This window comes from Camellia sinensis, chromosome 8 (genome assembly GCF_055761805.1).
Source record: "Camellia sinensis isolate YWXY chromosome 8, ASM5576180v1, whole genome shotgun sequence".
Classification (NCBI taxonomy): Eukaryota; Viridiplantae; Streptophyta; class Magnoliopsida; order Ericales; family Theaceae; genus Camellia; species Camellia sinensis.
Genome location: NC_138968.1, coordinates 152,653,721 through 152,670,260, shown reverse-complemented (window position 1 = coordinate 152,670,260; position 16,540 = coordinate 152,653,721).

Genomic DNA, 16,540 nt, shown 5'->3' with positions numbered 1-16,540 from the left:
TCGCTAGCGACTACTAGAGGATCTTCCATTGTACCCGCCTTGGATGTGCTTGAGTATTCCCACAGACAGCGCCAATTGTGGGGGAGTGGTTCTGGAAATACTCTTTTGATTCAATGGGGCACTGGAGTTCCTCAGCTGGTAACCTGAAAAAAGATGAACACTGCAGTCGGTGGTGCCGGAATTAGCACTCCGACGATCAAGTCAATATCTACTTTCTTGATTACTTGTATTTTAAGTTAAGCGTACTAATTCTCACATGCCTCTTTCTGGCTGATGTTCTTCTATTTATATCTTTTCTTTCTTGGGCCTCGGGGCTGGGCCCACTTTCAATTCGCTGTATAACTATTTACTCGGCTCCTTTTGTTGTAAACCACTTTTCACTCGACCCCTTACTCGACCGGCTATTTGGCCGAATAGGGCATGATTTAAATGTGCAAGACGGGGCCGGATGCGATGTATATATTTCGACTCTCTGGGTCCAATTATTCGGTCTCTTTACGACTCCCACTATTCGACCCCCACAAATTATATAATGAAAAATTATTTTTTTATATAAAATTTGATTAAAAATTCAATATAATGGTAATACCATGCCATCATTAGTATATGATATCACCAACTAATAGTAAATAAACATATAGAGAGTGAACCTCACATGTTAAATGTAACTAATAATCTAATAAATTTCATATCTTTGTGGTGAGATTACTTATACTTACATGTCAATAATAATGACATCACCATTACATTCAAAAATTTTCATAAAATTTTTATAGATAATATGGTTTGTAATAGTCTCTTCATTTTCAATCAAAACAACCATTATTATTTTCATAATTTTTAAAATGTCATTGACATTTCACTCTAATAATATTTTTGTAATTTTTTTATTTAAAATATTTTCTTTATATTTGGAAAAAAAAAATCTCAAGAATCTAGGAGAGGCACGTGACCCCCCTGGTCCTTACATAGCTCCGCCACTGGTTGTAGTTTTTCGTCTTGGGCATTGGGAATGCAACTGTAGTTGTAGGGTGTATCTAGCCTTAGGGTTATTTTGTTTTACTATGTTTCTTTCTATTTTTGGTTGTCGTTGATTGGTCTCTCATCAATCTCGGGTTTGTGCTAGCATATGATTGTACTAGTTCTCCGGTGCCAACTTAGGTGGAATTGTAGAGTTTAACTATGATGCTCGTTGCACTGCCTTGTTTTATTGATGTAAGTTTTCTCATGTATTTGGTTTTTCATCAATAAAACTTTCTTTTATTGATCAAAATACTATATTCTATTACCTTTGTCATTAAAATAATAATAATAATAACAGGAAATGAACTGCGAACTTAAATGGATTTGATTTTTATTTCTTTGTATCGACGTATGGGGATGTAGCCCTGTTTAACATGTGTACAGTATCATTAATATATATATATATATATATATATAAAGTCGTGCTTTTTATTGACATATTTTGAGAATTTGACTAGTGTTGATTTGCAAATTTGTCATACGCACCTGGTGAAAGTGTAAAATTAAAATTTCAAATGGGAAATTTCTCTTTGGGAAAAAGTTGTTTGTTTCGGAAGAGGATTTTTTGGGGGATCTATTGAGGCTTTTTGGGCAACATAAAATTCAAAATTCAAAAAGATAACAAGAAATTAATTGGACCAAGTTGAAATTGAGAGTAGCTACACGAGTAAAAGGGAAATCTGGCAGAGTTTTCTACCATTGAGGATTTGAAGGTTGAAAATTGAAGCCTAAAAGATATTCTGCATCAATAGTAATAATCATCTTAGTAATGTTCATGTAGCAGCGATTTTTTGGGGTGAACTCTACTTTAATTTTGCTGGCAATGTAGTAACAACTTTAAGCAACAGACATTTATTGGCTAAGCAGTAGCTTTCAGTAATAATACAAAATACGATAATTACATACATGATATGATGAACACAGCGATAACGTGTGTACATGTCTCTCACAACTGTGACAAGGAGAAGAACATGGATCCACACATAATAATTATGCATTTGTGTTGGCTACATATTTTGTGCAAGCCAGTTACAATTCAACGCGTGGCAAAGTAACGGTAATATGGGGAGACCATTCAAGTCTTCGATCCTGATCGTACACATGGCAGTTAATATTGGTTGTTATGAGATCTGAGTAGCTGTGGATCAACAAAGAGATGTAAAGTGACGTGGCTTCAACAGTTGCTCACATTCAAATTCAAATATAGGAGGGAAGCCTAACTGCAAGTGATGGCATAGTGGAACTACTTATAAGGCAGCATGATCAGCGACCACGGAGGAGCAGTTCAACGGTTTGAAGTGCAATTCGATGGTCATCTTTGAGGAGTATAAATAGCAGGGAAGGCCCCAGAAAAAGCCCCCAGACTCAGATCCAAGAAACCAGTCTTACTTTACATATTTCGTTCCAGTTTTTATATTTCTTGTTCTTTACATTCTTGTACTTTAAATTCCTGCACTGCACTTCGTTCATAGGAGTAGTTTCAAGTAGATTGTCGCTGTAAACCTCTACGAGGCTGAGTTTGGATCATTGTAAGTTTTTCATACTAATGAAATGCTTCAATTGCTCTCTATTTAACTGTTCTTGTGCTTAAATTCTCCTAAATCAAGCCACCAGTAAAAGTCCTCTTCATTGAAGCTGAAAGAACTACAACACAATCGTCTGATAATTGGTTGGCAATAAAAATTCTATAAGGACTGATTGATCCTTGCTGGCACACTCATAATTACAAAAATAGCCTTCGAAAGCCAAAAAGCCAACATATATTTTTGGCACGCCCAGTGGGACCCATTTAAAATGGCTAGACGTAGGAGGCAAGGAGAAAATGAACGCTTGGAAGAAAGCGTAGAAGGAGAGGCAGAGATACCTAATCCAGAGGATAATGTGATAACACATCTTGTGGAAACTCCTATTTTATCGGAACCTATGGTCGAACAGACCAGTACTTCAGAACAAATACCATCTGTTCGTAATATTGGACGAGACCAAGGAATTGGACCATCCACTGTCCCATCTACTCAGCCAGTGAATCCATGGGGTGGCCTAGTAGATGCCATGGGACAGCAATTAATAAACACAATGGAAAGGTGGGCAACATCCTTTTTGGATCGAATGAATAACCACCAACCAACAAATGCAAGACACATAGAGGAAGTAAATGTCCCTCAGCAAAGATTAGCTAGAGATAAACAGCATATGCAAGTTAATGAACATTCTAATGGTCAAACTAGTAATCAGAGTCATGAAAGACCACCACTTCAGCCTTGGTACGAACCCATTTCGAGGCCTATAGCAGGCCAAAATGCCTCAATGTTTAACAGTGAAGCCATGCAAGTTGGTGGATCTGGCCCAGTACAAGAAAATGGCATAAGAATGGTTCCAAATCCCATGTTCGAAGCCATACCTGGCACTGGGGGGTACAATAATCCCTTATTCAAATTTATACCCGGGGGGTTGGAGGGTTTTCCCACAAATGGAAGGGATACAACACCTGTTCCAGCACCTTTCGTAGGTCCCTTCGCAGGACAGGCTCAAAGAGGTTACCCACACCCCCAACAGCAACCTGCACCACAGGGACAACCAATCCTAAATGTACCACCCTATGGACCAAGAGAACCACAAGCACAAGTTTGTCCACCAAATCCTGTGTTTGTTCCCCCAGTAGTGGTTCAGCAGGCACAAAATATGGTCCCTAGGGACCAAATTGCTGATATAGTTAGGGAGATGTGTGGACCAATGGCTCGGGGGGTCCAAACTCCTGTGTACAGAAAACCATACCCAGAATGGGTTGACAGGGTACATGAATACCCAAGGGGTTTCAAGATACCAGATTTTGTCCTTTTCTATGGGAATGGAAACCAATCAACAATAGAGCATATTGTTAGGTTTGCTGCTCAATGTGGTGAATTTACCAATCATGACTATATGAAGTTGAGACTATTCCCAAACTCTCTAACTGGGGGAGCATTTGTATGGTACATTAACCTTCCACCTGGCTCTATCCAGACTTGGCAACAAATGGAAGAGGCATTTCATGCCCAATTCTTCCAATCAGAGCCAGAAGTTTCCATGGCAGACTTGGCAAGATTGAGTCAAAGGCCTGAAGAGAAGGCTACTCAGTTTATTGCCAGATTTAAAAGGGCTCAAAATAAATGTAAAATAATCTTGCCAGAGCCAGAATTCGTAAGATTGGCCCAAAATGGCTTAGAGTTCAGGCTTCGAAAGAAGTTTGACTCAACAGAGTTCAGGGACTTAGTGAAACTGACTTACAAAGTATCTAGATATGAAGCATTACTAGAAGAGGAGCAAGATTGAAATAATGCATCATATAAGACATACTATAAAGATCCTAACTATGAGATTGATGCAGCAGAGATTGTAGGGAAAGAGCCTATGATCTGTGAAGCATTAATTCATAAGGATATGACAATTGACCAGCAGTTTAAAAAGAAAGATCTCCACAGGAAGTATTCTTTCGATTTAACTAAGGCAAATGACATTTTTGATCATTTGCTTGCGGCCAACTTCCTTAAGTTACCAAAAGGGGTTAAAATTTCATCTCTTGATGAACTTAAAGGAAAAGTATATTCTAAATGGCATAATTCTTGGTCTCACTCGACTAAAAACTGTGTTATTTTTCGAGACAGGATCCAAGAACAAATTCGGAAAGGGAGTTTGAAATTCCCAGCCAAAGCTGAAAAGGCCATGGGGATCGACAGTAATCCATTTCCAGAAATTGGAGAGGTGGCAGCCAATGTCATTATGCCAGATTTTCAGAACCTGTCTTTGAAAGAATTGGAAGAAGTCAATGTACAGATGCATATGGCCAACCAGACAGCAATCAAGAAAGACACTAGAAATCTACCAGCTATTGGACAAGATTTCTCACACCAGAGGGAAGACTCTGATGAAGAAGCACTGGATGATGACTCCCTAGAGGCAGCCGTAATGCAGAGGATGTGTCCCAGGTGTAGACTGAGTTATAAGTGGTTGAAAGGTCTTCCAGTCGATGGGAAGCAATATTACAGGAATGTGCAGAGGTGTTCCAAACCAACCAATGCTTATAATAAATGGCCATATCCGACTAAGGTTAGGCAACAGCCATTAGTGGTTGAGCCTGCAGTTGATAGAATGCATGCTAAAGGCAAGAGGCCCTTATGTGAGTCCAGGACACCTAACTATAACAGAATGGAGAGTAGTCATTCTGAAAGAAGACTGGAGAAGAGTTCAGGTTTTAGGATCAAAGCCAGAGATTGGCCCCCTAGACCAGCCTCACGGAGGATAGAAAATGATCACCTTCATCGAAGGCCTGAATCAAGCTCGAAGCTTGGGGTCAGGGCCAAGCAATTGCCTTCACAGCCAGCTTCGAAGGTGGCCTCGAAGGAAGAAAAGGGTAGCGCAACATCTGGGTCAGTAAGTTCGTGGGTACCTGGAGTTCCAGATTGGTTTGTGATGCAGAACAAACCTAGGGAAGTGCCTACCCAAAGGAATGTTGGAAATCAAGGTAGGATGGTTAAGCCTCCTTTTGTGGCCCCCAACAATTGGGTATTGCTAAAACACCCAAGAACGAAGGAACCAGATATGGTCCCCGTAATTTCCAAATCACAAAGAAGGAAAATTCAGCGTAGGTACACCCAGTACCAGCAAGACCTGAAAGAAAGTGGAGAGAGTTCTTCATTGATCCAGACCGAAGGAAAGAAGAATCCAAAGTCAGACCATACTCCAAAGCCAACTCTACAAAGCAAGGTGGGTTGCAGCAGAGAACAGTTGGCTAAGGTTCATTCTGAACTAAGAGTCAGAGAGAAGGTTAGCTTAGCAGGATTGGAGAAAGCTCTGATGAAGAGTGGTAGCGAGACAGAAGAAGAAATTGGCATGAGCCAAAAGAAAGAAATGGTGGAAGAAGAAATGCTCGAAGCCTTCATGGCCGAGAAAACGTTTTTGGTTGAAAAACCAGTCGAGGGAAACCATTCGAAGGAACCTGTTAGCACTAAAGTGCCAGAATGCAACATTCAAGATGCTTCTGAGGTAACTGACCAAGGTAGCCAAGAGGGGAAACAGGTACAGCCAGCCATCCAGTTTGGCTCGTTTCCTCCAGTATTAGTAAACATGGTACACATACTACCGCATGAATTTCAAGCTGGAGATGAGAATCAAGAGGGGCAAGAAATTGACCCAATTCCAATCTCTAGTGAAGACTCACAAGCGAGTATGGTACAAGATAATTTCAGAATGGTTATCCCAATGGAAACTGAGTACGAGAATGAAGAAGTGGTATGTATTAACCTCTCATATCCTTTTGAATATCCCTCGAATTCTATGACACAGCATGTAAAGCCTTTGTATATTAAGGCCTTCTTCGATGGGATACAGTTAAACCGAGTCTTAGTGGATAATGGGGCAGCGGTGAACTTACTACCGAAATCTTCCTTGAAGAAATTAGGAAAAAAGAATCCCAGGTTGATCCCAACCAGTACAACCATTGCTGGTTTTGCTGGGGACAAACAGATGGCCCAGGGAATTCTACCCATCAACCTGAGTGTGGAACCAGGGACTGCATGACGGCGTTTTTCGTCATCGACAGCAATGCGAAGTACAATACTTTACTTGGTAGAGATTGGATCCACACTAACAAATGTGTGCCTTCCTCTTTACATCAGAAAATGATAATGGCTCTAGGCAATGGGGAGACGGAGGAAATTGATGCAGATCCTCAACCTTTCATAGCCTGCGCAGACTTCGCAGAAGCCAAACTGTATATTGAGGGAGTGACACCGCTCAGTATACTGATGAAATCTGATGGCTCAGCCGAAGTAACGGCTGATGAGGAAGTGACACACCTGAAGCACTTAGTCCAGGAGAGTGCTGATGAAGAGGTGGTCGTTAAAGATGACGATGATGCCTGGTTATAGGCATCAAGATGAAGCATCAGAAGCTAGGTCTTTGGCTATAATTAAGTTTTCAATATTGGATGTGAAGTCAATAGTCCAAAAAGTGCGGGAGCAAGAGAAAGAAGTCATGATAATTAGCTACAAGAAGGAGCAACAACAAGCCAGAGTTTTGACCCTTGATAAATACTGTGCATTGGACATAGAAACAAAAGTCCAAGAAATACAGGAAGAAGAAGCCTAGTGGACAAACTTTGTCTATGAGGAGGAGGGTAAAGAGGTTGAATCAAAGAACTTGGGAATAGAATGCAGCAAGGAGATTGCTTCGAAGCCAGAGGTAATCAAAGAAGGAGTCCCAGTAAGTACTCAAATACAAGAACCCTTAGAAGAAATAATTTAGGGGAAGGTTCTGTACAGCAGCCCATTTATATAAGTGCTTGGTTGAGTACTCTTGACAAGAACCAGTTGTTGGTTATTCTGAGGAAATATAAAGATTGTTTCGCATGGTCTTATAATGAACTACCAAGTTTGGATAGGTCATTAGTGGAACATAGGCTTCCTATGAAGCCTAACTTTAAGCCATACAAACAAAAATCAAGAAGAATGGGTCCAGAAGTGATCCAGAAAGTTAACGAAGAAATTCTCAGACTACTTAAAGCAGGTTTTATCAGGACAGCCAGGTATGTTGAATGGCTATCTAATATTGTGCCTGTAGTTAAGAAGAATGGCAAAATGAGAGTATGCATCGATTTTAGAAACCTAAATCTAGTGACTCCAAAAGATAAATATCCCATGTTTATAGTAGGTTTGCTGGTGGACAGTTCAGCAGGGCATCAAATTTTATCAATGATGGATGGGCACTCTAGTTACAACCAAATCTGTATTGCGGAGGAGGATGTTCACAAGACAACATTCAGATGTCCTCGGAATATTGGGACCTTCGAATAGGTTAAAATGCCATTTGGCCTAGAGAATGCTGGGGCCACATATCAAAGGGCTATGAACACTATATTTCATGACCTTATTAGAGGGTATTTAGAGTGTTAGATTGATGACATTGTAGTTAAATCCCAATCCATGGAGGAGCATCTGTTTCACCTAGAAGCAACCTTTGAAAGAATGAGAAAGTTCAAATTGAAGCTTAATCCTCTTAAGTGTGCTTTTGGCGTATCATCTGGAAACTTCTTGGGCTATGTAGTACACAAGAAAGAAATACAGATTGACCAGAATAAAGCCAAAGCCATCATTGAAGCCAGACCTCCACCAAGTAAGAAAGAATTACAAAAGTTCCTTGGACAGGTTAATTTTCTTCAAAGATTCATTTCTAACACTGCAGGGAAAACTAAAGTATTTTCTTCCTTATTAAGGCTGAAAGATGTAGAGGAATTTGTGTGGACAGCGGAGCATCAAATTGCTTTCGAAGGTATCAAAGCCTACTTGGCCAACCCTCCAGTGCTGATACCACCAAAGGGTGATAAGCCCTTGAAGTTGTACATAGCTGCAGCAGATGATTCATTGGGAGCCTTTTTGGCCCAAGACAATGAAGAAGGCAAGGAGCAAGCTGTTTATTACCTTAGTAGGTTTCTAAATTCTTATGAATATAAATATTCAGCTGTTGAAAAGCTGTGTCTTGCTTTGTAATTTGCTGCAATGAAATTAAGATATTATCTTTTACCTACAACCGTCTTGGTAATTGCAACCACATATTTGGTTAAGTACATGTTATCTAGACCCATGTTGAGGGAAAAAATTGGTAAGTGGATCTTAGCCTTATCAGAGTTTCATTTAGAATATGTTCCCCAAAAGGCAGTAAAAGGCCAAGTTTTAGCCAATTTTTTGGTAGACCATCCATCTCAAACAGAAAGCCAAGAGATAATGGAACTCAGAACAGCTAGTGTTGAGCCATGGCAAATGTGGTTTGATGGATCAAAAGCCAATGGTTTAACTGGAATTGGTATTGTGATTAGGTCACCACAAGGGATAGAAACCACACATGGTTTCAGAGTGGATGGAGCTACCTGTTCCAATAACCAAGCTGAGTATGAAGCCTTAATAGTGGGACTAGAAATTCTTATTGGATTACAAGTTCATGCAGTCGACATATTTGGAGACTCTCAATTGGTGGTTAATCAAGTGAAAAGGATTTTCAAGTGTCAAAGCATAAGCATTTTGCCATATTATGTTGTTGCATTACATCTACTTTCTCAATTTCAAATAGCAAATGTAACTCATGTCCAATAATAGAGCTAATGATGTGGCTCAGAAAGCTTCAAATTTTAAGAGAAGGGATAATGCCCAAAGGGACATAAGCCAAACAACATACCAGAAATTAATGCCACCTTTGAATAAAAGGAATGTGGTCTTGGAAGTCAATAATAATGACTTACAAGAACAAGATTGGAGGTATCCAATAATGCATTACTTGGCTGGTCCATCTTCGAAGGCCAACATGAAAATTAAATTGCAGTCTATGCAATATATGATATATGGTAATGCCCTCTACAAGAGAGGGGGAGAAGGCTTATTGCTGGAATGTTTAGGCCCAAAAGAAGCATTAACAGCTATGGCTGAGGTTCATGAAGGCATCTGTGGTGCACATCAGGCTGGTGTGAAAATGAGATGGCTGCTTCGAAGACATTCCTACTATTGGCCAACTATCCTTAAAGACTGCATAGAATATGCAAAGGGTTGCCAGGCATGTCAAAAGCATGGCACAATAAGGCATGTGCCCATAACTGACCTGCATGCAATAGTAAAGCCTTGGCCATTTAGAGGATGGGCCATGGATATGATGGGAAAAATACACCCACCCTCTTCGAAGCACCATTGTTTCATTCTAGTGGCTACCGATTATTTCACTAAGTGGGTCGAAGCTAAGCCATACAAAGCCATAGACCAGACAGAGGTTATTGGGTTCATTAAAGATTTGATCCATAGATTTGGCATCCCACAAACTATAACGGTTGATAATGGGACTGTTTTTTATGGGAAAATGGTGAAGTCTTTTATGGCCTAGTTTGGAATTAGCCTTATTAATTCCACCCCATATTATGCACAAGCCAATGGTCAAGCTGAATCATCCAATAAGTCCTTGAAGAAAGGAATACAAAAGGTTGTGGAAGATAATCCTAGGGATTGGCATAACTTATTGTTGGATGTATTATGGGCTTACAGAACTTCCCCAAGGTCAAGCACAGGAGTCACTCCTTATGCCTTAGTTTATGGGCATGATGCAGTATTACCTGTGGAGATCAATGTTAAGTCCCTGAGGGTAAGATGCCAAAACCAATTGGATCCTGAGCAGTACCATCAGAGTATGTGCTTGGAGTTAGAAAGCATAGATGAAGCTAGAATTCTGGCATTAAATAGCATTCTCTTTCAGAAGAAGAAAGCAGCCAAAAATTATAATAAGAAAGTCAAATACATTGGCTTTGATAAAGGTGATTTGGTATGGAAGACAATACTTCCAATTGGAATTAAAAGCCAAAAGTTTGGCAAATGGTCACCTAACTGGGAATGACCATATCAAATTCATAGAGTTCTGCCTTTTGGAGCATACTATTTGAGAAATTTGAATGGTTATGTGCATCCCAAAAAGATTAATGGCAGATATTTGAAGCCTTATTTTCCAACTATTTGGGAAACACAAGGAATAAAATAAACACTAAGTACAAGAACACAAGATTACTCAGATGATAAACAAGAATTTATTTTTTCATAAAGAGTCAAGCACATCGTGCCACAAATTGGCCCAAAAATCATTACAATGTTTTAATTATTTTTGTACAACAGATTTCCTATTGGTAAATGATGAAAATAGTTGAATAGCTACAGCCATGTCTCCCTTTTGATCGGCCAGTCCTTGGTTAGTGATTTGCAGTTTGATGTCAGTTCGGACTAAGGCCTGGTTCACTGCAGAAAGCTCCTCTTCAAGTTGAGTTTTCCTTTCCAGTAGCTGAACTCGAAAGTGAGAGGCAGAGGAGTGTTGTTCCTTAAGCTTTGACACTTCAGTATGCACTTGGGAAACAAAATTCTGGTCTCTAACCAATTTCTCATCCGCAGCCTTGGCAGCATGACAAATGCTGATGTAGAAGTCGATAGTAGCTGCTGCCTGGGATAGGTGACTTGAGACATTCATGCCGGACTGCTCAGCAATTTTGCAGCACTGAAGAAACCCATTTCTGATTATAGGCCTTTGTAGAGCCTTGAAGGGAATCCTCAAAAAGGAAATTAACAGTTCCAGGCAGGTATCTAAGTCTATCAAAGGTACAGAAGGCTTGCTGTTGGAGGAAGAAAAGCTCTCAAAATTTCCAGCAAAGAGTCAGCCAAAACTAATGGCTCAGCTTCCTCATTGAATGATGGAGAAGTAGAGGGGATGTCAAAGAGACTAGCTAGTCTTGCTTTGAAGGCATCAACCTCATCATTAGACATAAGGGGCGCAGAAAGAGTTGTGGTGGAAGACACAGAAGACTGCATAGGGATAGGAGAAATGGGTGAGGCATCTTTAGCGGTCTCCATGGTCTTAGCCACCAATGAATCAAGTGAAGAAGGGCTGGAGCTAGGTAAAGGTGATAAACCACGAGTTGGAGAGCTGGCAGCACCCTCAATAGGGGAATCAACTGCCATCAGAGATGGGGTAGCAGTTGGAATTTCCTTGGAAAGAGGAGGAGGAGGAGGAGCAAGGCTCAATAGAGAAGTAAGTTGAGGAAAGTCGAGGGTCAAGTGGGAAAGATGTGGAGTCAAACCAAGAGAAAGAAGTGCAAGAATGCTTGGCCTCAGGAAAAATGCAGGAAGTGTAGACCTTGGAAGTGGAAGCATGATCTGAATAGCCTTCATATCCTGCATCTGATCAACCTCAAGTGAAACTGAGTGAGGCCTCACTGGAAAGATGAACTCAGTAGTTGCTGCTACAAGAGGAAGAAATGTAAAGCAATGTTAAACTTCAATACCAAAGGCTGACAAGGGAAAAACAGCAGAAGTATGAAAGAAATTACCCGCTCCAGAAGTGTCGGCAATGATGGGAGAACTATGAAGGGAGTAATGTCTGGCAGTTTATTGTCTTCTTGCAGTTTCCCTTTGTAGTGCATCAGCAACAGCAGCAGCAGCTTCATCTCTCAGAAATTGTTGCTGTCGTCTCTTCTCAGCTCTCTCAAAGACAATTATGGCCTTGGAATGCTCTTGTTCCACTGCCTTAGCAGCTGCCTCATGTATAGGGTCTTCAACAAAATCAGAAAAAGAGACAGTCATCTTCCTTCTATTTTTCTTTGTGCAGGCATTGAATGTTCTTCCTCGACTCCTTTCTCTCCAGTTTGGGGTTCAGATTCTTCAGAAGTAAGTTCCTCCACTCTAACCATTGTCTCATACATGGGAACCTGAACCAAACCAGAAGAAGGGACGGCCACTCTTTTCCTTCTTTTTAGGGGAGACTCTTGCTCGTGGGTTAACTCTTCTTCTGCTTCTTCTTCTTCCACCTCAAAAACTTCCTTCCCAGGCTCAAGTAAAAGTCTCATTTTCTTTTGTTGCTGTTTGCTTTTGAGGAGATTTAGAGCTTGAATCTTCTGAGGAGAATCTCCCTGTGAGGTAACTACACCACCTTCACAAAAGGAAGAACTAAAGATAAGATTGAAAGCATTACAAAGAAGGTAAAAGAGAAGAGATGAGAGTATATACATTTCTTCGAGGTGGCCCGAGTAACTCTAGAAATAGAGGCAGACACAAGAACTAGAGTGATCAGAACAGTGGAAGAAGTAGCAGCTCCAGCTCCTTTGGGCTTGGGTACGTCTAACACCGTCAGCAGGTCTTGAGGGGGAATGGCCAGGTGCACTTCCATATTGGTCCCCTACCAATTTTGGTATCTCTTCAAAATGTTACCTTGGGGAAAGAATGGGATATACTCAAAATCGATCAAGTCCTGTATTCTTCCAAGTCTGGACCTTCGAACTTTCACATCCCTCGTGGTAAGACTTAGATTGGTGTTACTACAGAGAGGTATTGGGACCCCCAGAGTGAAGCCAAATTGGCTAGCAAATTATGCAGGACAATAGGGCTCAGCAATGCATTTGTAAGCTCTGTTGTTCATGGTCCCAATGAATAATTCTCTGGGAATTAAAATGGAGGCCCATATATCCTTGTGAACAGGTGAAGGACAGAGCCTATCACTTAGGAAATTCTTCAACCAAAGTGGGCCGATAGTAGTGGGTTCGAAGGGACGAAAGTAGTGGGAAAGACGAGAAACTGAAAGTTGGTGGAAGAAAGAGAAGTAAAAAGCAAAAGTAGAAGGATAAAGAGAAGCACTGGCTAGTCTCATGCCATGAGTAGGAGGGTCTGGTTCAAAAAATTTAAGGGATTTGGATTGTAACTCGGGGAAATAAGCAAAAAGCCAAAGCTGAAGAATCCAAATCGGTCCCCCTTGATTGACATCCAAGGGTTTCTCACAAAAAAGAGAGCAGGCTCTGTATACGTGACCTAGAACGTATGGGGCTAAAGCCACCCTCTTCTGTAAAACAAGGGCTTTGGCAAGAAGGGCAAATTCAGGCATAATTCTTTGAGAAGAGGTGCAGAAAAGGAACTTGCAAAGCCAATATAGTAAAAAAGAAAAGAATTCCCTATCGGTCACAAGACCCACCCTTCTATTCTCAGCCTTGACAAAGTCACTATAGGATGAGTTAAGAGAGGGGAGGGAAAAAGGGACTGCTAGGTCAGGATAATCTGGTCCAATGGGAGTTCCAATGGGAGATAATCCTAAAAGATGGCAAATGTCAAGCACAGTAGGGGCCATTATCCCACATCTGAATTGGAAGAAATTAAAAACAGAATTCCAATAGCACAGAGCAGCAGAAACTAAAAAGGGGTCCTCTGAAATGGTTAACCTGGATAACCGAAGGGCGTCGAGGAGGCAGAGTTCTTGAAGGTCCAGGGTCCTACTAGGGACAACTCGATCATACCATTCTTGCCACTCCGGTCTCACCGTGGGCCAGCATCGGTGGGGGCGATTCGTCTTCCAGTTACTCCAGTCAAGGCCACCTTCGTAAAGGAGACAATGGTCTTCTAGACGAGGGTATAGAGCTGGAAGCTCAATAGGAATCTCCTTGAATATGGGACCAAGCACATAGTCTTGTTGCACATGACGACGAGGAATGAAGATGCGTCCGTCAATGGCACTTTTCTCCCCAGCTTTGTACTTTTCACATTCTGCATCAATGAGCCTTTTTAGGGCTACAGATGGGCTCGCACGCTCTATAACTGGCACTTTCAACGAAGAGAAAGCCATTGATAAAACGCTTTCTCAAAGGACGAAACTGGAAAAAGAAGTAGAAAGAAGTAGGAGACGAATAGAGGTGAAGGGTTTTGTATGTTAAGCGAGCAAGTGATTTTAGAATGTGGAATAAAAGGATTTCAAAAGCCTTTATATCTAAAAGATACATCCCGTAAATTCGTTAAGTACTAAAAGTATGAATACGAAGAATTTCCTTCAATATTGATACTCTTGGAGGGAAAAACATATCCCAGATGTTGATACCAGCTTCGAAGTAGAATGTTTGGCTTCGAAGCCAGATTTTGGCGCCAAAAGTCAAATAACAACGGCTTTGAAACTAAGAAGCCTGCTTCGAAGCACATTCCATGCTTAAGAATGTAAGAATACTTAGATATTCATTCACTTAGAAGGGGATTAAAGACCTGTTTTGGGCTTCTTAATGAAAACAATGACCTTCGAAGTGAAACTTGTGACTCCGTGAGGATGGAAATTGGTGTTCAAAACATAACACACTAGATTTCGGCGCCAAAAGACCAATAACAACGGCTTCGAAACTAAGAGCTGGCTTCGAAGCGCATTCCATACTCAATGGATACAAGAATGCTCAAGTATTCGTTTACTTCAAAAGGACTAAAGACCTGTTTTAGGTTTCTCAATTACAGTGATGTTCTTCGAAGTAAAGTTAGAAATTCCTTGGGAAGCGAACATCGAAACCCATCGTTGGTTTGTATATATATTCAGAAAAGTTGATTTTTTGAACTAAAACAGTGCAGCCCTCAAAAGGAGCTTCCATATTTTTGAAAATATGGACTGTTGTTCAAAACAAAAAGATCAATTTAGAACTGATTAATCTGCATTCCCTAAATTGGAAAAGTTCATGGTCGTGTTGTTAGTATTCATTTTAAACGATCGAATCCAGGTTTGAAAGAAAAGATTGTTCAGTTCGAAGCTTTGTAATTGCTTTCAAAGATAAATAGAGACAAGATCAAACCATATCAAACAGAGAGAAGTCTTGTAGTAAAGCAAAAGCAGTTACATCGAATGGCCCTATTTGGGTACAAACTCAAGCTCATAAAAATAAGGAATGGAATAAATAACAAGATCATGAAATTTAGTCCAACAATGATCAATGAATTTTTGTTCTTTCTTTATTCTATCTTATATGTCTTCTAACATTGGTTGCATGAGTTGATGTGCTCTCACTTCGTAGTAGAGCTCTTCAGCCTTTATTTCGAAAGTCGCCTCTCTCAATCCTTGTTCCAATTCGTCTATGTCCAAGTCATCCCAATACGCAGAATCTTTATTCTTGAAATTACCGAATTCTTCAATGAAGTTCTCTGCTTCGTACTGGGCATGAACTCGAAGAGACGAAAGTTGGTCTAAAGATTGTGTAGTGGCCATAGAATTTCGATGCCAGTAGAGGAGCAATGGAAGTTGGTCCAGGAACATATGAAGTTCTGCTTGGGCAAAGGGATTAAGGATATGGCCCCTAGTCAGAATATCACAAGCCCATCAAAGGTTCTTGAGAGGGACTTCGTCCTCAAGAACATTGAAGGGCAAGTGAGAGAAAGCTGCAAGCAGAAGTTGAGCTTGTTTCTGCTCAGCTGGAGTAAGGGAAGGTAGAGGTTTGTAAGGTGGAAAGACGTTATCCATGGAAAGGGCAAACTTCAGTCTCTCTGTCCAGCAAAGAGTTGGTAGAGGAGAATGTGTGAATGCTTCAATTTCAGGAGATGAAGAAGAAGGTATGGATGCTTCTATTATGGGAGATAGCGCGGGAGCAAAAGAAACAAAGGCATTAATATAATCGAGCCAGTCAGAAGAACAAATCTTCGCCTTCTGGGCTAAGAATGATGGGTTGTACCCTTGTGCTTCTTCTAGGCGTGGGGCAGCGTGCACTATCTTTGTAGGCATGGAGGATGTATACCATGCTACAAGCAGATTTTCCACCAGACTACGTCGATGGTCAATGGGCACGTAGGGGTAAACCACTGAACTTCGAGCATAGGAAGGAAACTCTAAAGGGTCAGTGAACTCAACAAAATGATGGTTGATTCGCTCCCTCAAATCACAGGTCTCAGGTGTTAACCAGCTTGTCTAGTCAGAAACCCCAGAAGAGGAAGAAGTTGCAACTTTGCCCCATGTAGAGGATTGTGAAGAAGAATTTCCCATGTCCATATTTGCAACTTTCTGAATTAAAAGATTGAGAGCAATTTGTTCGTAGTCCAAGGGTGAGACAGAGGAAAAACCTCCCATGTCCATATTTGTGAGTTTCTAGATCGAAGGATTAAGGGCAATATGTTCGAAGTCCAAGGGTTGATAATTTGCAAAGGCATCCATGACCTGAATATAGAAAGGTGGGTAAAAGTGGCTAATAAATGCA